Here is a 25,000-nt window from a genome sequence, read left to right on the forward strand (position 1 = left end):
AAACCGTTTTAAAGTTGTCAGTTTTTATGATGTGGCGGACAATTTCCGCAACAAGTGCCAGGTTGTTGTGATATGAACTTAAGGCAATCATAACAATTGTTTGCTTGAAACGGCAGGGGTGTTTTACGGAACGCCGAACGTTTAAAATCGGTATTTGATGGTAATAACTGTACATAAACGCAACATTAACTAACAGAAATCGGCGCTTAGACCTAATTACTAAAGACATGCATTACCAGAATTGAAGGCAAACCATTCGGCGTTTTGCAAAATACCCCTGCCCAACGCCGAATGGTTAGCTTTCAATTAGCCAGTATCAAAAATACCATAATACTCTTTGTTTGTTCCTCCAAAGTTTTGCATAAGCATTGTTTTTATTTACTCTTGGGACTTATAATGGTCTTAAAGTGCCTATAACCCCAAAATATCTTTTTCGCTAAAATGAATCTTTGCACCTGTTCGCAACGCATTGCGGTCATTTCATGGCAAATCCTGCCATTTTATAGGCTTCGAAAGTTGCGAAAATCCAAGCGTCCTTTGTTCACGACCAAGTCAGAAGGGGAGTGGGTCTATTCCTGCTTTGACGTCACAAACTGATTTACATTGCATTAACTCTTTGTAAAGATGCATACAAAGTAGATTGTGACGTCAAAACAGGAATAGACCCACTCCCCTTCTGACTCGGTCGTGAAAAGATGCTTGGATTTTCGCAAAGTTCGAAGCCTTTGGAGAGACAAACAAAGGGGATTATGGTATTTTTGATACTGGCTAATTATGGTGGTGCATGTCACTCTGCAGTAATTAGGTCTAAGCGTCAATTTTTAAAATGGTTGGCTTTCAGTTAATGTTGCCTACAAGTACAGTTAATACCGATGTTATAACGTTCGGCGTTCTGCAAAATACCCCTGCCATGCTTATAATGAAAGTTGGAAGGATCATCGCAGTTAGTTTAGTTGAGCGATTTAAGCAGTTGCAATGGAGAGGCCCTTGTCCTTGTTCCCTATAAAAAAATTGCTTGCGTTCTCTTGTTCCCGAAAAACGTTATACTCTAGATTTTACGCACACCCACTCCCCCCTCCCCCCTGACCAAATTCTACTCCACACCTGACGCAAATGGTGCCCTTTCTGAGAAGTGTCCTGGAGGAAATAAGTGAAACGAAACCATATTTCTACCTTGAAAACTTTTTGGAAAGACATGGATTTAACAAGCCAAGCTGGTCTGAAAAGTAACTGTCAGCCGTGTCTTCGCCGGGGATCTTGGATCATAAGACACGCCAGCCAGGCAGCTTGGTTCGGCGACGCACCCATTCGTCGTGGAAACTTGTTACTAGAAATTCAAATCTAAGTTGCTCAGCATTCGACGGGGTCATTGATTTAATGTGCCTTTGCAAAGGCCAAGTGAAAGTTTCAATAGATCTTTTGACCGAGAGGGCGACCATCTTGAATTCTATTGTCCTCAGGGATATACAATGGGAAGCCGTTACCCTGGCCCGGGGGAAATTACCTTCATGTTGTAGACATGAACTTGCTTTGAGTGCAAAATTCTCCCAACTAGACTGATTTTGCATTTCCAACGTTTCAGCAACCTCGTTCCCAGGGTCTCTCGAGCGAGGAGAGACCCTGGTAGGGTCTGGTCACGTGCTTCCGTGATAATTGAAAACACTAGGGAGGGGTCCTCTCTAAACAAGGAATTTGTCGATGTTTTACATAGTATTTATTCTAAAAGTTAAACAAGTCATTTGTTATCTACCTCATAATTGTTATATTTATATTTATATTTCTTCTTCTTCCTTCGTGGCCTTCTTGAACAAATTTTTACAAAGTAAAACGTCTCTGACTGAACCGCACAATCTACAGCATCTTATGACAGACGATGTATATGTTTTCTTCGGCGTTTACAAACTATTATCGCCGGACATAGCCGCAGAAGAACATATGTTCACATACCGCAATACGTGAAACTTGGTTTGTTTTGGTGACAACACATTCCGCACTCCCGTAGTCTCAGTATAGACAAAATTCTTACTAAGCCGCCCCTCCCTTCATTGGATAAATTGTCATCTCCCAGATTCTGGGAGACACGTGACCAGACCCTACCAGGGTCTCTCCTCGCTCGCCCAGGCGTTAAGATGAGAGACCCTGGGAACGAGGTTGACGTTTCAGATCAATCATCACGTATCATCAAAGGATGAAAAGATAAAACTGATTTCAAAATCATAAACCCAAGTTAACTCACAGTATGCATTTGCCACCCCCCCCCCCCCCACGGGGCATCTTAAATCTATCCGCTCGAAACATCAGAATTAGAAATGGCCTCGGTATCGGTAATAGGGTATATAATTTTATTTTACAAAATTTCGTAAAGTTCTGTTTATTTACAATTAATATTTCATAATTCTACCTCTCTTGTCACCACTTCAAAAGAACACGACATTTGGTTTGGTGTAAACAGTGGAAGATTCTTAAAGCTCCAGAAGAGCCACTTCAAAGATACCTTTGGGCGAAAACTAAGTATGAAGTTTTACCAATGTTTGACTGTTTCTTTTTGTGTCCTAACTTGAAAAAGAAGAATCAGTATTTAAGATGCTTGTATTCCTTGCTCGTTTTTAAAATCCCCTGTCGGAAGATCCAAAAATATGCATCATCAAGTTTCTGCATTTCGGAGTAGTCACATTTCAAGAAGTATTTACCAGTTGCTTAGGAAGACGGAATAAAAGGCCCAGACGCAAGTAGCAAATTTCTAAGCGTAAAGTGTAAACAGTGAACTGGCGTCCTCTTTGTAGGATAGGATCCGAGTTCGAAAGTCTCGCATTTGGACGATTCAGGGCTAAGAAAAGAGAAAGACAAAAATATTAATTTACTTTGCGAGGCCACTATTAAGGACTGCGTAAGTTCGCCATGTGTTGCGACATAATGGATCCCTCAATCTCACAAAAACTATACCCCAATGACTACTAAACTACGCCAAGTCCTTACGTTCGACCCAGGACGCAGCTCTTAAAAACCTCTAATTTCATTGGATCCCTTTAGGACGCAGAGGGTCCATTGTTTCTTTTGTATCGTTCTTTGTTTTGTGAACCAATCCCGAGAGCCGTAGTAATAGCTGCGTACTGACCGTTATGTTTCGTTGCATTAAGGTCTCCCTTACAGCGGTTACCAGTCACACGCGCCCCTCAGCGACTTTTTTTCACTTTTGAAAACAAAATTTGGGAGGACGTCAATCAAATGTTTCCATGGCTAATTCGACTGTCGCCAAGTGAAGAAAACTATTGTCATGGAAACATTCGATTGACGTCCACCCAAATTTCGTTTCGAAAAATGGTTAAAAGTCTTGCAGGGGCGCGTGTGACTGATAATCGCTGTACGAATTATCAGGACAAAAGAAAAAGAACAGCGATGTAATGAACTTACACGTCAAAAGATCAGTTGGGTGTTTACATGTTTTTCTTTGCTTTGTTTCTTTTTTCTTTTTCTTTTTTTTAAAGTCGTCAAATCAAATTTCCATCATTTAAAAGGATTTAACGAGCTCAAGAAAGGCGGCACATAGATTTGCCAGTAGTCACACTAACCAACCCGTTTTTCACAAACTTACTTTTCGTTGCTTCTTTCTTCTTCATCATCCTCAGGATTACAAATAGCACGAGCGTCCCATAGCTTGACACAGTTATCCACACCACCTGAAAAAATATCAATCACGATGTTGACAAAAACTGAGTTGCCCAAAATGGACGATTCTGTATCACGGGTTCTTTAGGTTTAATCCCTCGGGTATCCCGTGTCGCCCAACTAAGAAAAAAACAATCTAGCTACAGTCGTACAATGATTCCTATGTCGCTACTTCCGTTAACAAATCATCCCGTTTTCTGCCTATGCAGACAACCCATCCCGGTTCGTTTAAAATTCCATGCCATATTTCGCCCTTCATTTTCCAATACCCACATCAGATGATGACCTAAATACAATTTGGTCTTATACTACGCCAACTTTGGATTCAAGCCAATTCTCTCGCATCTAATTCGAAGAGGAAAGAGAAAAACGGCAACAGAAATCCTTGGATAAATTCTCCAGAGAAAGAATTTGAGGCTCTCATACCTGAAGCGAGCATGTTCCCGTCTCTACTAAAACGCAAAGAGTACACGGTATCTGAGTGTCCTTTCAGCTCTGTCAGTAATGTCCCTTCTGCCAGGTCCCAAACTAAGATACGCTTATCGACTCCTATAAATAAGAAAACAGATCACAGAGGAACTATCTGAGCTCAATATGGTGGTAACACATTCAGACAGTCTGAAATACACCTGCGCTTGCTTGAAATTCCAAGAGGACAATTTCAAGTTCACCTCGCTTTGAGACGACTCTTTGAAGAAAGGTTCATGTGAACTCGCCAACGGTTAAAGGAAACACTATAATGAGTATCTATAGGCTCAGAAAAAGTGTTGCACTCCCTACATTACATTTTGAAGAAACTTGTTATGCTGTATCAAGATATGACGGTTACGGCAAACGTCAGAACCTTGCTGAAATTACCTGACGAGGCGAGGTAACGTCCGTCGGGAGAGAACGCCAGCGAATAGATAGCTCCCTGAGTAGCAAGGAAACGAGAGAAAAATGAGCAAGTACAAACGCACCATTAAAAGATCCTTCCCGGTTTCAGTGAGCAATATCCCAATCAAATCATAAATCGATACATGAACAGCTAAAAATAACGCAATTGTTATGTAACGTTACTGAAACTTCCATTCTAACGAAAAAATAACTAAAAACCACAGTAAACAATGTTTGCCATAAAATTTAATGTAAATTAGTTTTTTTAAAAAATTTAGGACCAGTTAATTTCATTTTTAAATTTCTCGGGCGACGACTTCTCGATTAATTGTGACATATTGCAGTTGCCTCGTTGTCATTATACAAAAAGCTCAGTATTCAAGATGGCGGAGCCTGAAAAATATGAAAGTAAGGGTAAGTGATTCAAAAATTCTTTTTTTTGATGAAAACACTTGCAAAAAAATTTGATGGCCAACATTTTTTCTTCCGCTTAAAAAAATTATCCGCTTACGATGGAATAGAGGTTCCCTTTAAAACCATTCAGTTGTCATATGTTCGCTCTTACGAAACTTCGAGCAACTCAGCCCAAGAAAGATCAGAACTTGCGCGGTAGTGTATTTGTCAACAGTTACCTTATGTCCAGTGAAAAAACGGACAGAGCTGCCAGTATTTAGATCCCAGAACCTTACGGTCCGGTCACAAGATCCAGTAGCAACGTAGTTGCAGTTTGGATGAAAAGCAACTCTCTGTGAAAGACAAAAAATGAGAAAAAAACTAAGGTCTTAATCGTATCAATTATCATATCATTAAAAAAAAGGGATGAATAGGCCTTTTTCGATATATTAAAATTCAGCTTGATAGTGAGTCAGTGAGGACAAAGACAAAGGAAAGTGGTGATATGTAAATATTTTTCACATTAATTCCCACGTGTTTCTATTGTCTTTGTCCTCACTGCCTCACTTTCAAGCTGAATATTTAATATATCGAAAATGACCTATTTGAAAAACTCTTACGTGTATTTGTGGTTCATTAGAAATCGTTAGGTTTCACAAACAAACGAAGTGATTTTTTTTCGTTTCCCTTTCTCAGTTTGTTTTGGTAGTGTCTAATTTCTAAAACTTTGCAGATTTCTTTGCCATACAATATAAAAAAAATTATGCCTTAACGTAAACTTTGTGTGTTAAGTTTCTTATGAAATTCTTCGCACTTGGCCTCGCTCCGACAACGCGGCTAAAGAATATGGCGCACTTTGGTTAAACAAGATTACATTCAAACACTCCTTTTTTACACGAGAAGCGAACTCTAGCAGAAGGGATGACGGCTTCTTGAGCGTTATTGCAACGATTTCACGATTATATAAGGTTGTTTGGAATGCAAATTGTGTCAGGATTTTCAAGGAATTTATCTGGTATAAAATTGGTAACAAAATTTTGAATGAGGATTTTTAGCGTTGGATATTCAGATCTTTGACCTAGCCTCAAATCTGGTTATTTTTTTGGTCATTAAATAGAGCGGGCAAAGAAATGCATCAAAATTTAAATCACACATGCAGAGAGCGCAGAGCCTTTGTTTGTCCTCATTATTCTCCGCCGTTTTGTTTTCTTCCGACGTCGTTGTTTTTTAAGTTTAAACATCAAAAGTACCAGCTCACTCTCCCCTCCCCGATAAAAACCATTCCGTGCCCGTCAAAAGAGCTAATAGAGGGAGTTTAAGAAACCCCGACGGCTACGGCGACGAAAACGTCACTTCAAAATATAAGTTTGAGCTGTTCTAAGTATTTCATGATTATTCCATCTTGTTTATATTATTCAATATGAGCGAAGAGTCCTAAAACTGGATTGGTACGGACGGATTTGAAGTAAAGAGTGAGACTGAAAGATTCACCGTAGTTTGTCCACGTTGTCGTCAAAACCTTAAATTTGGTCATTTCATGTAGTAGTTTTGACGAGTACGGGACAGAAATGTTCAAAAATGCATGCCGCACGTGCAGCACGATCATTTTGGTTCTTTTTAACCAATAATATTACTTCTTTTTGGTGTTGTCGTTGCCGAAGCCGTAGCCGTCGTCGTTTCTTAAACTGTCGAAAGTTTGAATGCATTCTTACATTGACGTCCGACACGTGACCAGCTAAGATCCTGAGGGGTTGTGGGTGGTCGGTGCTCCAAAGGCGAGCTGTGCGGTCATGAGATGCTGTAGCGAAATAGTGCCCTTTTGGACTGAAGAAAGAAAACTATAAATATTCCTACTTCTCAACATAGATTTATCGTACGGCCCGTAGGCACCTGTGTTAAATTTCTCGTTAATCCTTTGACAAACTTCATCAACCCGAACCTCACCCCCTGGAAAACGAGAAGCCCCAAGTACATGCACTTACTGTCCCACACATCCCCTTGGGGAAATGAATAGATGTGCTGTGACCTTCTGGTTGCTCGAAACATGGTTGGCGCTAACCAGCGAAAAATACCACCGAAACCTATAGGTTTTGATATCTCTTAACCAACGCGGTTAGCGCTAACCAGGCTTCAAGCAACTGGTCCCTGGTTGCTCGAAACATGGTTCGCGTTGATCAGCGATAAATACCATGGAAACCTTTAGGTTTTGATACCTGTTAACCAACGGCTAGCGCTAACCAGGCTTCGAGTAACCGGCCCTTGGCCTTCAAAGCCTACAAAACATCATGACTGAACGTTGAATTCACTTTACTGGCCTTGTCCTGTATGTGCCTCACACTTCCTTGCCAAGGTTGTATAAGACTAAACCCCTGTTGTTGGACGATAGGGAGCTTAAACACGAAGACGCACTATAAAAGGAGGCGCTTCACGCACTGCTTTTGTTCGAATTCATTCAAGCACGACTGATTAATTATTTAAGATGGTGATCAACAAACAGCAACACAGAGTCGGAAGCCCGAAAAGATATTTCTAGCGCGAATTTGGGGAATTTGAAAAAAGAGCGACCGATAACATTTTATGGCATTTTACGGACACATTGCCATAAGGGGCTTTTTTATTAAAGAAATTATCACAGAACCTAAGGCACCACACGTTTTATAGTCCCGCGCACGTCAACGGTGACTGACAAATAAGCCTCGATCTTCCTAGGGAAGACTTCCTTATAAAGCGCGCCTTCGTGTTTAAGCAACGACAACAGCGACGGCAACGAGAACGTCATCTCAAACTACAAATCCGCGTTATTTACAATAATCGCTTCGTTTTTATTTCAACTTTTTTGATATGTCAAGGGTGTGGTAGTTCCTCAAAAATTACACTCGTCTGAACGGCACTTAATTTAGGGGAGAAAATGAAACTTTGTCCTCCAATGCTGACGTTCGTCATAAAACCTCAAATTTGGTTATTTCACGTTGTTGTTTTTGGTGGCGACGGCAAAGAAATAAACAAAAGTGAAAAACGCACGTGCAGGGCGTGCAAAGATATTGTTTTTGCCAACTAAATAGGGAGCTTAAGATCTACGACGACGACGTCGACGAAAACGCCACAAAACAATGATATCATTGGTTAAAAGAGCATAAATAATCGTGCTGAACGTGCAGCACGGATTTTAGCTCATATTTTTGCCGTTCTCTGCGTGACGACGACGTGAAATCACTAAATTTTAGGCTTTGACGACAACGTGAGCATGCAACAGAGAATCTTTCATTCTCTATTTTCAGTCTGAAACCGCTCGTACCAATTTATTTTTAGGATGCTTCGCCTACATTGTACGACGTGAACGAGATGGAATAATCGCGAAAGACTTTTACTAGAGCAAAGTTCTATTTTGAGGTGACGTTTTCGTCGACGTCGCCGTCGTAGATCTTAAGGTCCCTAATATGCAAATTTGTGAAGTTCTCGTTGCCGTCGCTGTTGAGATGGTTTGTTGCGCGTATTACTACCTTCTTACGCAACAAATTTCCATATTCCAAAACGTAAAAGCGACGTCTACTTTTAGCCACAAAAAAAATTGTTGTACAAGAAGATGGTAATACGCGCAACAAAACATCTCAACTTGCAACGCAACATTTTTGCGCGACATGTTGTACGAAAAATGTTGCCAGTATTACTGGGCCTTAAAGGAGACCAATCTGGGCTTCGGCCAGGATTTTTTGACCCCTAAAAGAGACCACATTTAAAACACATTGAAAACATATATTTATATTTCTTCGCGTGAAACCCTAACCGAGACCTTAGCGGCTACAGATGGGCTATATATGATGGCGTTTTCCTGGGTCAGACGCTTATCCAGAAAATTGACAACTCAATACGTGTATTTCCCTTGGGGTACAACCTTTGGGAGGCCTCGTAGATCAAGAAAACAACCTGACGGTAGCAACACAATCTTGCCCGCATAAACAGCCCAGTTTGCGACCCTTTTCGGTCTTTGAGTTCAAGGAGTAAACAAAAACAACAACTCACCAAAACTGAACGTCCCAGACGGGATAGTTATGTCCTTTAAAACAAACTAATGAACTTAAGGTATAGAGACTCCATAGGCGCACTATACAGAATAATAATAAGAAACAATTTAAAAAAAAAACCACAATGGGGGCTTAGGTCGAGGCGAGGCGGGGTTAGGTCGCCTCGCCTCGACCCAAGCCCCCACTCGCTTTTCACACGCAGTTCTTTTCGTTTTCCCGACTATCTGGGAGCCTGGAACCGGCTAAAAGACAAAAGAATAATTTCTTGGCCACCATTTATGAATATGGTAATTATATACCTGTTCTGTCTGCAGAGCTCGAGAGAAGGAATGAGTTATCTGTGTTAAAACTAGTGGAAAATACTGGCCCTGAATGGCCAATCAAGCGTCTACTTTCCACAGCTGTCCTGAGAAGTAAAACAACAAGACAAGTTATGCATTTTGCCATGTGCTGTAAATCTCTAATATGAAGCTGATGCGTCTTTAAAAGGCCTTCCAGTTGGGAGTTCTCTTAAGCTTTTCAGTTAATTAAAAGCAAATACCGCTAATACGAGTAACATGAATAGTCTTTCTTAGCTTCATTCTCAAGTAAAGTACCCTGGGTACCAGAGTTTTTTCTCGAGTGCGGCGGACGGAAAATTCTTCGATTTGCTTCGGTGGCCAAAGGCCAACGGCACGAGCAGCGACCCAATAGAGACATGAACGACACTGGAAACTGTGCAAGAAAAACCTCTGGTACCCAGGGTACAAGTAAAGTAAAACCATTTTAATACCAAAACAATCATTTCATACTTGGACTGACTTCAAAAGAAGGCTCAGGTGATTTGTAGACAGTTCACAGTCCCTAGTTTTCCTTTTCAATCATCAAGATCATGCAACTTTAACCTGTTGAACTCTTGGAGTGAGACTCAATAGATTTTACTCTGTCAAACGCCAGATGATTTTACTCGTCAATGAGGGGGGAGGGGTAGGGGCTCAGGAGTGAATGGGTTATATTTGAGAACAATTATTGTCCCCATCTATCTTGGGAGGGAGAATTGCTACTCCCCTCACCCCATTCAGTAGATTTGTCACTTTCTCAATCTTATCCAAGCCTGGGAAGACAACTCTACTTTAATGGTTCATTTCAGTGTTTGGTGCACTCGTAGTTTACAGGTAAAAAACGATTGCATTACATCGCAAATTCAATCATAACCTTTATGTGTGATGTTACTAGCAATAGGGAACAAACCTGTGGTCCATTATTCGTTCAAGAACATCCTCTGAGATAGAGAAATAAAAGTGGTTAACAAAAGTAAAATGGCTTTGTTTATACTGTCTCCCGGAAACACATGTAGCTTAATTTTAAGTTTTTTACAGCCACTCCGCTCTAAGAAAAACTCAAACTTAACAGAACATGATTGAGAACCCCAGCTGGCAGAAGGAAACCAGTTGGCTTTTTACAAAGTAACTTGTAGTTGAATTTGGGAACACGTAAGACAAATCCAGCCAATGGTAAGAGAGGGATCTGAGCCCAAAGCAACCACATGCAAATCAAATGCCCTCACAACCAGACCACGTCAGCTTCTTGACCCATAATACCGTAAATTGCCCCTCCCGGGAGCTTGTACTTGGAAAATTGCCCTCAAATACAAAGTAAAACAAAGCAAAAACAGTAAATAATTTACTTCCAAGTATAAGGCTAGCCCAATCGATTTGCAAATGCAAATTTCCCTATGTAGATAAGCCCCTCCAAAAATAAGCGCCTCGAAAAGGGCCTTTGAAAAATATAAGCCCTGTGGCTTACTTTCAGAATTTTACGGTACATACCAAACTCGTGACTTGTAATGATGATAATAAGTACCAAAAGCTTTGTGCCTTTCTCTCAAAAGAGTGATGTCTAACAGCATATTTTACTCATCAATGGGGGAAGTTCATTGCAGCAATTTTCATTTTAAGCATTTTTTACACTTCAATGACATTACATTATTTATTCAACTTTAACTGACCTGCTTCTTTGTCAATTTGTGCAAGTTCTGAGGGTGATTTGAGCATTCTCAGTTTCTTTGGGGTGAGGCTCCACACCCGCACACTACTGTCCTCAAACCCACCTGACAGCAGGCTTGAGTCCTCTGACATACTAACAGTGTTCAAACTGTAATAAGAAGATGATTCTCTGAGATAATTGATTTTTAGCAACGAATTTAACCCAAGTGGTCAAGGATTGCATCATATCACTCTATGCATTGACATTACTTGGGAATCTTTGTGTACAATAATTATTTGACGACTGCTACTGCTACTGCTACTATTACTGCTACTGCTACTGCTACTGCTACTGCTACTGCTACTGCTACTGCTACTGCTACTGCTACTGCTACTGCTACTGCTACGACTACGACTACGACTACGACTACGACTACGACTACGACTACGACTACGACTACGACTACGACTACGACTACGACTACGACTACGACTACGACTACGACTACGACTACGACTACGACTACGACTACGACTACGACTACGACTACGACTACTACTACTACTACTACTACTACTACTACTACTACTACTACTACTAAGGCCAGGCTGGTTTTTTTGTCTGGTATGCTAATATCTTCCTCTCACAATTAAATTTTGAATATTAAATTTTGTGCAAACTCCTGAGGGAAACTTTTTTGAGGATTGTTTTTCAAGCCCTTCAAAAAACTCACAGTATGTGTTTTATCGCCTCTAGAAACACTGCTGCTCGTTTTTTTATACAGTGCATAAATAATATTGTCACAGTGACAATGAAAGTCTAAAAGTTTGTGACACAAATTTCTCTCCTCACCTTGTATGTGCATTGAGTACACTGTAGAAGCAGATGGATGGAAGAGTGTCCGGACCCAACCTTATTCTTTTGGCAGCTTCTCTCATCAAGGTAATCTTCACCAATTTATCACTGTCCTTCCTAAGAATAGAATACATTGGTGATTGATTATCTTGTCTGTATTAGCATTGAGATTAGAAAGCTACAGTAGGCACCAGATGTATCATGGCATGCAGAGGTTTAAGATGCAAACCTGCATGAGTGCAGTACTTTACAATGAAGAATGAGTAACTTTCGTTGAAGAAACCTGAACAAATTCAAGCCATTTTAATAAAAGAAAGACTATGATTCTTTTGTTGGCTTTCGTCAAAAATTAGCCAAATCACTTTTGTACGCCAAGCCTCTTCAAGTTTAATTGGGATCAAGTTTGGGTGGGGCAAAAAAAGAGCTTTTAATCCTCAGGATTTAGCATGTCCCAAGCATGAAAAAGTACACTTCACACCCCCAACATTAATCTTTATCCTATGAAGCGCTTTACTGGCCACAAGACAAACTGACCTGCTGCTGATAAATTTGATAAGTTGGTAGAGCATCACACCAATAGTGAAGAAGTAATGGCTTTGAATGTCATTGAAACTGCCTAAATTTTATTCAGTTTTCTAGGATGACAACAACTTAAAAATGTCTAGGTACAGTACCGCTCAAAACTATTTGTCCATTTGCAGTGGTTCTGACTAGGTGAAACCGCAGATTCAATCTCCAGTTTGACTGAGGTAAAACCTCGTCTACGGTAACCGAAAGCCAAGGTTTAAGCCTAGATTTTTTCCGGTTGATTTACGCCGCAGTTAAGAGAGGACGTGGTATGCTTTTATTTGGAGCAGATGCTATCAAAGAAATCTGCTTATTCTTGCGGATCGATAGCATCGATAATTAGTATGCGTATTTGCCGTATTGACAATCTCTGATGTTTGGCACATTCGATTATAATAAAGTCCCTTTAATAAAAGCGTTTATCGTTTTTCTTTTCCACTGAACAACAAGATTTCTAAAAAATATTTAATTGTTCCAGATCTGTTCAATACAGATGATATAAAGATCAGCAGAAATTCTATCAAGAAATTTACACGTGTTTGGGAAATCTCCTCTTAACAATCTTAACAATCTTGACAATCTTGCACTTTCCTTACATAATAATAATAATAATAATAATAATAATAATAATAATAATAATAGTAATAATAATAATAATTATTATTATTATTATTATTATTATTATTATACATGTACCTTTAACTTTCATTTCATCAAAATGCAAATATTATTATTAAGAAAGAGAGAAGTGATCCTTCCACTTCGCTTCTCTCTTATAACACCTAAAAAAGTCAGGTCACTTCAACAGGATTATTTTGTGCCCAAGACCTCTGGGATGCCTGTGCAATGCTCTACCAACTGAGCCACTGTATGAAGCCCACACAGTTGGGAGCAGGTCAATATTATTTGTTGGGATCTTGTGTTCCTATGAATGACTAAATCAATCAAATAAATGCATATTTGAAATGCAGCTTATAAATGAAAGAGAGGTCATTGCTAAATAATTAGGGAGCTTTAGCAACGACGACGGGAACAGCGACGAGAACGTCTTCTCAAAACATAAATTCTCATTATTGTAATCACTTCACGACTATTCCAAGTTTTTAATATAACAAAGGTGTGGCAGTGCCTCAGGAGTGAAATTGTTATGAGCGGCGCTTCATTTAGGGGAGAAAATTAAAATTTATCCTCAGGTGCTGACCTTCTTCATAAAACCTCAAATCTAGCTATTTCACGTTGTTGTTTTGCTCATGACGGCAAAGAAATAAACAAAAGTGAAAAACGCACGCGCAGACCGTGCAAAGCCATTGTTTTTCCCTGCTACAGTAAAATAATATGCAAATTTGTGACGTTCTCATTGTCGCCACCATTGTCTTTGCTAAAGCTCTCTAATGTCAAGATAAGTGCAATGATCCCTTCTCTCTTTCGTCTGTAACACACACTTCAATTTGCATTTATTTAACATTATTACTAGTTGATACTCACATGACAGGAAATTGTATCTGACGGTTCAATGGGGGTGCATTTGGATTATGCTACTGTTTCTTTTTGCCTGAGATTTAAAAAGCAACTTGTTGGAGCCACTGTCATTTCTTTTTATTTCTGTATCCAAAAAAATAGCCTAACTGCTTCTTAAAAAAATCCAGGTCCAGGTTACTCGACGCAGGGTTGGCGCTAACCAGCGTTAACTACCATGGAAACATATAGGTATCGATACCTCTTAACCAACGGTAAGTGCTAACCAAGCTTCGAGCAACTGGCCCCAGAAGTCTAGTTTCTAGTTCACCAAAACAAAGGGATGAAAAAAATAATAGCTGCATCAGCCTAAAAGCAAATGTTCACAACTACCAGCATGAAAATTTGAATTTTAACCCAGAAGAAAAGAAAATGCCTATCAGCCAGGATGGGAAATAATCTGGCTTTTACCCTTCAAATTGAGGTTACATAATTATCAAACTTTGTTTAGATGCATCTTTTCCACTTCTCTCAAGCTGCTTAGTCGGCTTCTAACACAATGACACAATGTCATTGCAAAGAAAATCCTTGAATGGGGTAGTTTCATGGCAAAATTCTATTGCATGACTGCCCAATCACACTTCCCAGTGTTATAATTATTCTTTGTTGTGCAATTATACCATCATTAGTGAAGTTTTGGGGATTCATCAATGAAAGGAAGCTCTGTAGAAAGTTGAAAATGTACCTGGTCCATTTGAGTCCTTCTTGACTTTCTTTTTCTACACAGAAAGCAAACCAGAAGATATTAAATATTATATTATTGGACAAACATGGCATACCAGACTGATCGAGTATTAATGGCATACATGCAAGTAACTGTTTTGTACAAAATACAAAACAGATACTGAACATTCAGTCATTTCACCTTCGGTTTATCTTTGTCATCATCATCTTCACTCTCTTCTTCTATCAGGTTCAGGTGGTATCCCATAATAAACCTTGCTTTTATTAGCTGCAGTACAAAGAACATACGGTTAAACTAGTAAGAAAAAGCTTGCATGGTGTCTCTACTTAACCAGTGTAACCGCAACAAGGTTATATTACAAGTTCTTTTCCTTTCATGTAGGGTTTCATTACTGTATGTTACAGGTTAAATTTGATTTCAGGTCAAAATGATTTTACTGTAACTCCGGTTGATTTGTAATTTCTTTGTCAATACAGTATTAATTTTAATATAATTACCGGTATATCATAATGAATACCAGACACAAAGATAATTATTACAAATCAACTGTAGCATTCTGGGTCCACACGCATAATTTCTTTAATATATACAGTACTGTATTACTTACATGTAAACACATGCTTCAGATCACTTCAAAATTACAACTTGCAAAATAATTGCTCAAGGAGTGCTTTAATAATAAGGATAACATGTATCAACCTACAAAAATTATTGTAAGTTAAATCATTTCGACCCGAAGTCAAATTTAACCAGTAACATAATAAATTATATTCTAGGTCATTAAATGTCATTATCAGAAAAAGGTCTGAAGTTAAGGCCTTAATATTTGAGAGAGAGAGGATAAATTGTTTCTTTGCAAATCATTTGCCATTATCTTGGTTTTGAAGGGGGTTGATAAACAGTGTTTTTTGCAGTTTTCTGTGATTGACAATGTGATTGACTTTGTGAAAGACCACGCAGACGTGTGTGATAACAATGTTTTTAATCAAAGAGTACCTTAGCTAATATACAAGATGGCTGACTAGAGCTGGAAAAGACATCAAAAACATTAGTTCCAGTCCTTTATCCGGGCATATTATGACAGACTTGCAACTCAAACCTAAAATTGCTTTCAATAACTGCTTCAGTGCCTAAAGGGAAAGGGAAGGGGAGGGGGGGGGGGGGGGGTGTGGGTGACAAAAATGGTAATTTTTTGTTTCTGCCTGGTAAAATTCATAATGCCCTGACAAACCCAATTCCTCTTCAAAAGATCATCATCACCATCATCATTAAAATTTGCCATCGTCGTCTTCACCACCAACAGCATTACCGGTATCACTACCATCACTATCACGGTTACCACCACCATTACTATGATAATATTATCAGCATTATCACCTTCGAATGTTGCCTCCCCTGTGACTGCTCCAGCTGTAGCTTCTATTGTTTGCTTGCTGCGTGGTCTTCCTTCAAAAACTGAACATTGAATAATTATGATAATAAAGATGCAAGAATTATATGAATGTGCTGCATAATATGTGCAGTCATTTTTTTTTTGGAACAGCAAGAATTAACTGCATAACTTAAGCACCGGCCAGTATGAGCTTATTTCTGGATATTTACGGTGAAACTACAATTTGACAGAATTTCAAAAACGATAACAAATAAAGGTTCATGCTTGCAAATAACCCTTTCAAATTAGAAACCAGACTAGAGTTAAACTACACAGATAGATGTTCTTCAGTCCTTTACCATCAAAATGAAGATGTTGCTGGATGAGGGTCAACAGTACTTCTTGCTGTTGGTCCTAAAAGTTAATGGCAAATTATTATTTATTCTGTGTAAAAACTACATAAGTCCTTTTGAATTTAGCACAAAAGTCAAGATTTCATTTTTCCGGTATGAGGCCAACTTCCTATTACAAATGACAGTCTGGAACGAACAGAGAAGTTGCTGGGGCTTTTTTCCTCCTTAGAAGCAGTGCCCATTAGTCAATGGCAAATAAAATTGTATGACACAAGGCAGAATGAAGTGCACAACTTTAACTCTTACAATTACAAATGCTACCACAATAGAAAAGAAATTAGTCCTCTCTTTTTCTTCAAATTTTGAAGCTATGTTAACAAATTCTTACTGGTAATATGTGAACCCAATTTATTAAAGGTTTACATTCACCCAAAGGTCATTGCGGTCATATATTACATCTTGTATGCTTTTGTTTTCAAATGACCAAAAGCGTGATCTGATTGGCTGAATGCATTCAGGTGAATCATGCAGGAAACAAAATATCAGCCATTTGAATAATTTCATGTTACACAAAATTCAGTCAAGGTGCGCAATGACTATTGGGCGAAGGTGCGCCTTTAAAATCTGGGCTATTCAATCAAAATAACGCGTACGCTCAAAGTTAGTAGTCTTCACTTTGGATATATTAACACAAGTACTTTTTGCAAGGTTGGGGCTGCTATGCAATTAATGCCAAAACTGAGACACATTGTACATTGTAAGCTTACAGGTTTGTCACCTTTTCAATCTTTCTTCATGTACCTTACCTGTAAATGTTTCTTGAGCACTTGATACGTATCCTTTGACATCCTGATCACAAACTTGTTACTCCTGCATTGATGTGACACAAGACTACGTAAATGTGATGTCTGCAATGATAATTTGCAAATTTTCTTTGAACTACTCTTGTAATCCCCTTACCTCAACGTTCCCATCAGTTCATTACTTTTCATGTGTTCACGCCTAGTAATGGCTGCCAATTTGCTGAGATCTTCCTCATGGTAATCCTCTTGACTTCCACGAAAACAAGCAAAGAAAGACTGGGCTGTGAACAAATACCACAGAATAATTATGAAGGCATCATACAACAAACGCTGTAGTGTCCAAGCTTGACTGGTTTACAATAGAGAACAACGTTGCTGTTACAAAACATTGTCTGGAAGGGGCTTTTTTTTCAAATCTGTAAAATGAAGCCAAGATTGAAGCCACAGGCAAACTTTTTTTTTACAGCCATCCGAAACCATGCAAGTTTATCCACGACTGCAAGTAACAATGTGAAAAATTAGTGTAGGAATTATTTAAATAAACATAACAAAGTGCTCTGGCATAGGGTCCAAGAAACTATTGAAGTGAAGGCACTTGTGTAGTACTTCAAAATTAAGTTACAGCTGTACATGTAGGTTAAAGTTAACGGGAAGGGCAAAGGACACTTCCTAATGATTATAAAAAGTAATAATAATTATTGGTATTGATGTATTTCCTTGCATTCCTGTACTTACATGTACCTGAAATCCTGCTATTTAACAATCATTCACTGAAGGCAAGGTGAATAATAATTGTTTTAGCATAATTACATAGGTGATTATTTGAAAAAATTAATATGCATTTTCTTTAACACATTATTAATTTCTTCATCTGTCACCTCAACAAAATGTTCAGCTTTCTGCCATTTTGAAAACCCCGCATAGGTGATTATCGCATAATAATCACCTCATCGGCAACCAATCAGCGCAGAGAATTTTGAACAATCACCTATGTAATTATACTAATTTGTATATACAGTACAATCAATTTTGAAAAATTAAGGACAGAGCTCTTTCTAGTATTCACCTTCTTTTTCACTTCCTTTATACACAAGCTCAAGATACATGTGAACAAACATTGGATACAGAACCATGGCTAACTCAGGCTGGAAAAACAAGGCACAACAGTTTACTGCACTTCCTTCACTGCCATGGTAAAAAAAGAAGATACTATTCACAATTTTGAGAGCATGGTTTTATGGCTGTTGGTGGCTGATATTTAAAGGGTTCACATGGAACCTATGTGCTGGGGCTCAGATAAGATCAACACCCTTCTAAAAGAAGTGAAAAATGTCAACTGACAAGAGGCTACTAGAAGGCCTTTTTTGGACATAAGTTTTGGAGGGGCAAAAAAAAAGTTTTCAATCCCTCAGGACTCAACATGGCTGGCATGTGTAGCAAGTGTTTAGATGGATTTTCAAACTTTGGCGATACAAAATGGAGCAAGACATAGGCCACTTTCGAAAATACTGTAATACTCTTTATGTTCCCCCAAATTTTGCATAAGCATTGTTTCTAGTTTCTCTTGGGACTTGCAATGGTCCCAAGAGAAAACAAAACAATGCTTACGCAAAATTTGGGGGGAAAAACAAAGAGTATTATGGTATTTTCGAAACTGGCCTATTTCTTGGCCGCACGAAAAATGGAGTGAGCCAAAACATGTCTCGTTGCACAGCCATAACTTCGAAAGTCTTAAATGTTCCCTGCACAGAAACGCTTGCTACACAAGCTAATTACATGGCATCTGACAGGATGCGGCGATGCAGATCCGCATAATTCCCTAAAATCCACATCCTCCGCATAATTACGATATTTGCCGCATAAAACTGAAGAAATTCTTGATATTAGCGATAAAGCAGCTGCTTACCACCCTCACAAACACAAAAGCCAAAGAGATTGACTATTTTGAAACGCTTATTTTCCTGAACATTGAAGAAAACACCCCATTTTGTTCGCAAGATGAAAGTTCGTAAGCAGTTTCCACTCATTTTTCGGGAATGAGCCTGGACTCTAGTTAAACCGTTTTCATAACATACATGTACATGTACCCTAGGCTCGAAATTTTTAAAAAAGATACAAGGTATGAAAATCTAGCCACAAGTTATAGTAACAAACTAAATTGATCATTTGTAAAAGTAGGGAGAATCACTGCAATGGTTATTGCGACTGCGATGAAGTTGTACAAACTAAAATAGGAGCCCGCTATACGTATGTGTAAAAAACCGCTGAAAATGGTCAATGATCGAGGGAATGGATCGTGGTTCAACCACAACACAATTTTGCTACATATCTCCAAATTGAAACAAAATTCATGACGAGAAACAAAATATTTTTTTATCGCTTTATTTATTTTATCAAAAGTTTCAGCAAAATGCTGATTACTAACCCTGTTATTTAAACGGTGAAAGCTGCCCACAAATTGGCGATATCGCAAAGGGAAAAAAAATCAGTCGTAAATGCAACTGTATTGGTCACAATTTCGAGTCCTGATTTACCATAAGCATGTACATGTAAATACACTGGACGGGATTAATTATTAGTTCTATAAATTGTTTAAATTTCGGCATAATCAATGCATGTTTACGCATAATATGGCCAAAAATTTCCGCATAATCTTTAAATTTTTTCCGTATCCTATAAGAAGCCCTGTGTCACCAAAAAATCAATTCTTATTTTTCTGTGGATTTCAAAACTATGTTAACTAAACACTAAGCAACCAAAGTTTTAAGCTTCAATTTCAAAAAGGCACCTGTTCATTGTAACCCATTCACACCTCACAGTCGCCCTACATGTATGACGCCTCCCATTGGTATGTAAAATGGTCTTGCGTTAGACAGAGTAAAATATATTATGACTCACTCTCAGGGGTCAATGGGTTACATGACTGGAGTCCACCATTACTCAAGATCTTGAAAGAGCTAGTTCGAGGAGAAAATGACGTCAAAGGCCAGTTTAAGAATGCAATGTGTGTGTACGCCACAGAATTAATATGCAGCATGGGAGTTTTGGACTTTCTGACTTTTAAACTGAAGTTTTGCATACATAATAAGCTGCATTCACACACTGAAATTTTAAGCTAGTGAGCCTTTGACGTCACTTTTCCCTGGATCCAACCCTCTGAGGTCTAATCGGTCAGTACTGAACGTGAGTAATAGCGGACCATGAAATCCAAGACTACACTCAAAGTAAACGGCCTTCGGATGAAAAATAATCAAGCTCAAAATTTGGCCAGTCAGGTGTTAAGAAGACACACTTTCAAAATCTGAAGAAAAAAGGAAACTGATTTTTTTCAGCATAAGGGAGTGAGACTTCATAGATTTTACTCTGTCTAACACCACATGATTTTACAAGTCAATGGGGCCCGGTGGTTCAGGAGTCAATAAGATAATAATTTTTGCAACATTTGTGTAGTTACAGGAACACTTGAGTCATTTTTGTAGGGACAGGTGATGTGAAAACGAAAGGAACACTTTGTGACATTTATCATACAGAACGTGCATCTCCCTATCCCATATTTATGGGCATGTACTGTACCTGAAATGTGACAGAGCTGAATTTGGGAACATCAGAGACAAAAGCAGAAAGAATTCAGGGCACAAATTGTCATGGGTCAAAACTCACTGTGTTGAGCACGCATGGCGATTACTTAGCGATTGAATCCTCGTGTGATACTTCATGTTGTGTGAGCTCACTTTAATAACAACAGAATTACTGTAAAGGAATGTAGGGGACAAAGTGGGCTCAACTCACAGTCACAAAACATGGAAAGGGGCAGGCAGTTAGAAGAGTGAAAAAGTGAGTTTCGATCCATACAATACACAGAGAAAAGGGACCTCTCCTACCAGGGAAGCACAGGATTTGCATGGAATTACTCAGGATTCACGGGTATCTTTTCCCATAGTTGTCAGCCCAGTGAATGCTACATGTAGCAGGGAAATCCCATGCTCTCGCGTGACTTTAATCAATAATTATTATTAACTTATAATTTACTCTAATTTGACAGGCAAAAGAAAAGGTAGGCTCAGTTGCTCACCTTGTATACATCAAGCGACTTCTCAACAAATGCTTGCAAACTAAATGAAATACAGTAAACACCCGCATATAAGAACACTTTTTTCAGGTTTAAGGCTGATCATGTTCTTACATGTATTTGAGGGGTGCTTAGTGAGAAACCAGCCTGAAAGTGTTCTTAAAAATAATGTTCTTAAAATTGGTTTCAGAAATTCTTCAAATTAAATATTACTAAAGGTTTAATTAACATACAATGCTGTTTTGTAATAGATTTTATAGTTTGTAATGGCCCTGAACACCGTAGTACTTTGATATAAGTAACTACATACTGTATTGTTTTCTTATCTTAATACCCTTTCCCTTTGTATTAAGAACATGTTTTATATATCAGGCTGAATTTGTTCTTATTCATATGGTGCTTTATTGGCCAAATTTCAGCCTGATGTTCTTAATCCACTTGTTCTTATATGCAGGTGTTCACTGTAATGACAGAATGAAACACTTAAACAGATACTTGTAATTACACTAAAAATTAATTATTAGATTCATCTACCTGTACAAAATAAATTGCACCAGTCCTCCTTGCTGAGTGAGATAATTTTATAACTTAAAAGAGGAAAAATCGTTTCAAAACAAGTTGTGTAAAGAAAGGTCTTAATTTCCTTTCTGTGGCCTCTGCAGTTCTTTGTACATTGAAACTTGCAATGTTTTCTGCAACTTGTCTCTGAATGAAATACTACTGTCCAATAATAATGTTATAATGCAAGATAACTTGATGCAACATCACTGGGAATCATTGACCTGTAAAGCCTTATTTGCACTAGCAAGCTTTCCTTGATAAGTTTTCCTTGGCAGTGTAAATGGAAAAATAATTTTATGACAATTTTTTCCTTGACAAGTGCTCTTGTTCAAAAACTGGCAAGCTAGTTTTTGAACAAGGACAGTCTTGTCAAGGAAAACTTGTTATATTTCCCATCTACAGTACCAAGGAAAACTTGTCATTAGGAAAAATGTTTCAAGGAGAACTTGTGTACAGTCGGCGAGTTTTCCTTGACAAGTGGACTTGTCAAGGAAAACTTGCTAGTGTAAACGAGGCTTTATAATCCCTAGGCTGAGGATAAGAAGATGGTTTACAACTTGGACAAATGCTACCAACTTCTTGACATTGTTGACCAAAATACAGGAGTACATGTATCACCTTAGCAAAGCAATGTCATATTGCATCATTCTCTACATACATGTACATGTTTCTAAGGTTAGGAGCCACTGTACCTGCTGTAGTAGTCCTCATATCTCGTTGGATCAGCATCACTAAGTCATGATAATGATAACATGAATTGTATTAATTTTATAGTTATTCCTCAAACATTAATACATGTTCATGTAGCAATATCACTTTGGTCAATTTAAGTGCACTTGTGACCAAAAAATCAATTCCTATTTTTCTTTGGATTTCAAAACTTGTTAACGAAACAATACGCGACCAAAGTATTAAGCCTTGATTTAAAAAAGACACCTGTTTATTATTTTTAACGTCTAACGCCAGACAATTTTACTCATCAATAGGGAACCCCCGGGAGTCAATACAATGTAGGTTAACTGGAATTTTCCTATTTAATGGTCGGCCATTACTAACTTTAAGATCTTGAGAGAGCTGGATTGAGGAGAAAATGACGTGAAATCTCACTAGTTTAAGAATGCAATGTGTGTGTGTATGTCGCAGAATTAATATGCATATGTAATAAGTTGCATTCACATGCTGAAATTTTAAGCTAGTGAGCCTTTGACATCACTTTTCCCTGGATCCAACCCTCTCAGGTCCAATTGGTCAGTTTTAAACGTGAGTAATGGTGGACCATGAAATCTAAAACTTACACTCAAAGTAAACGGCCTTCGGATAAAAATCAAAGTTCAACATTTTGCCACTCAGGTGTTAAGCAAACATACTTTAAAAATCTGAAGAAAAAAAAGGAAGTGATTTTTTTTTTATCACAGGGACAATTAAAGAGGGAAGCACATTACTTAAAAACTTCCAGAACTGATGTGTAACTGTGATTTATATTTTTTGTGAAACTGCTGTACAGTCATTAAATCTTTACACTGGTACATGGTATTCCTCAGACACAATGTACATTAAGTTTCAGATACCTGAAAGACACTAAAGAAATAAGATTGGGAATATACTTTTTTGAGTCAAACAACTCACTTTTGATTTGTATCTTGCATTTATAACCATGGAGTAGTGACATTTCATGTCTACGAATTCAACAAATCTTAAGGATATTCCCTTTGTGGTATTTATTTATTGTAAATGGGTTGTTCCGTTTTTCCAACCCCTGCCAGCTCTCCCTAAAAGTTTTAGAAATCCTAAACCCGTCACGTACTGTGTGACAAGTGTTTCATTAACACGAAAAGGAATATTATTGTGGGTCGTTTTGCCATGTGGCATGATTTGTACCTTAGTGCTTTTTCATGTACAGTGTTTCATACTTGTCGTTCATATTAAATGTCAGAAATTGAACCTTCAGATCCTTGTGGTTATACAGTCCTTGAGTAGAACCAGCCTTAAGCAAAGTAAATCAATGCCTTCTAGTATAACCCCTGTTTTTAATTATGTAGGCATCTTATGAAAAATAAAATATCTAGAGTTGATGTTGTGTTGGCACCTTGGAGAAAAACTCAGATATGTCCAGGATTGACCACATTGAAATTTGGATGCATCTAATAATAATAATAATAATAATAATAATAATAATAATAGGGATGCAGGGATGGTGCAGTGGTGAGAACACTTGCCTCCCACCACTGGGGCCTGGTTTTGACTCCTTGACTCGGCATCATATGTGGGTTGAGTTTGTTCGTAACTCTACCCTGCACCAAGAGGTTTTCTCTGGCATCTCTGGTTTCCCCTCTCCTCAAAAACCCAATATTTGACTTGATTTGCGTTAATTGTTAATTTCAGTTTATAGTGTCCGCAATAGACCATATTCGTATTCCCAGTATTGGACTGGAACTAGCTTGCAATGGAGGCTAATGCAGAGGAATATATTAAAAAGTTTTTGCATTTGAAAAGATTTCCCCGCATTAGCCTCCATTGCAAGCTACAATCCTAGACAAAACTGTTGGGAAGGTTAGCACTTTTAATGTCTTCAATGCTTCTCTCCCCTCCCCCCTCCTTCAATGTTGTGCAAAACTGAATGGTTTCAGTGGGAATTTGTTGACTTACCTTCCAACATTGAATAGGGGGGAGGGGCACTATGTAAGAGAAAGTGAAACTATTTCTTTTGAGCTTTAACAGAAGCAGGTTGAAATACAGCTCTGGTGTGGTTCATTTACATAACCTTCCCAACTACTTTTGTCTATGATTGTAGTTCCAGTCCAATACTGAGAATACGAATATGGTCTATTAGTACTCCAGTGCTAGAACAACTAGACACTCAAACAAAAGTTCCTTTCCTTTTCCTGTACTTTCCTCCTGGGAAATGAAGATGCACCAAGAGAAATCGAAAACAATGCCTATGCAAACTTTGGGGGGGGGGGGGGGGGGGAGAAAGGTGAAAGAGGTGTATTATGGGATTTGTGCAAGTGGGGAATACAGACTTCACAGATTGTTGCTCAAATGCAGCTCCTCGATTAAAGATTAACAGCTGCAGTTACCCTAATCTAAACATAATGCTTTACCCTTACCTTGTTGCTGGAAAGCTTCAAAAGACTAAAAGGGATACTTTGTGTTGAATGCCAAAATTGGGTGTGCATGAAATTAGGTGCAATCCTGGACATAACTGGAAAAACTGAACAAAGGGACGAAATTTTGTCGCCTTTTTTTGACGAAAAATACAACCTCTTGTTTGTAAAAACTCGCCCATCCTTTTAGGGGT

At 38.4% G+C, this 25,000-nt stretch overlaps 1 pseudogene; it reads right to left on the bottom strand.

Annotated features, from left to right (window-relative positions):
- Positions 1-2,320: 2,320 nt before the first annotated feature.
- The window catches only part of LOC137984968 (transcription initiation factor TFIID subunit 5-like), a 30,170-nt pseudogene continuing 7,490 nt past the window's right edge, over positions 2,321-25,000 (bottom strand).

The sequence above is a fragment of the Montipora foliosa genome, chromosome 14 (genome assembly GCF_036669935.1).
Source record: "Montipora foliosa isolate CH-2021 chromosome 14, ASM3666993v2, whole genome shotgun sequence".
Classification (NCBI taxonomy): domain Eukaryota; kingdom Metazoa; phylum Cnidaria; class Anthozoa; order Scleractinia; family Acroporidae; genus Montipora; species Montipora foliosa.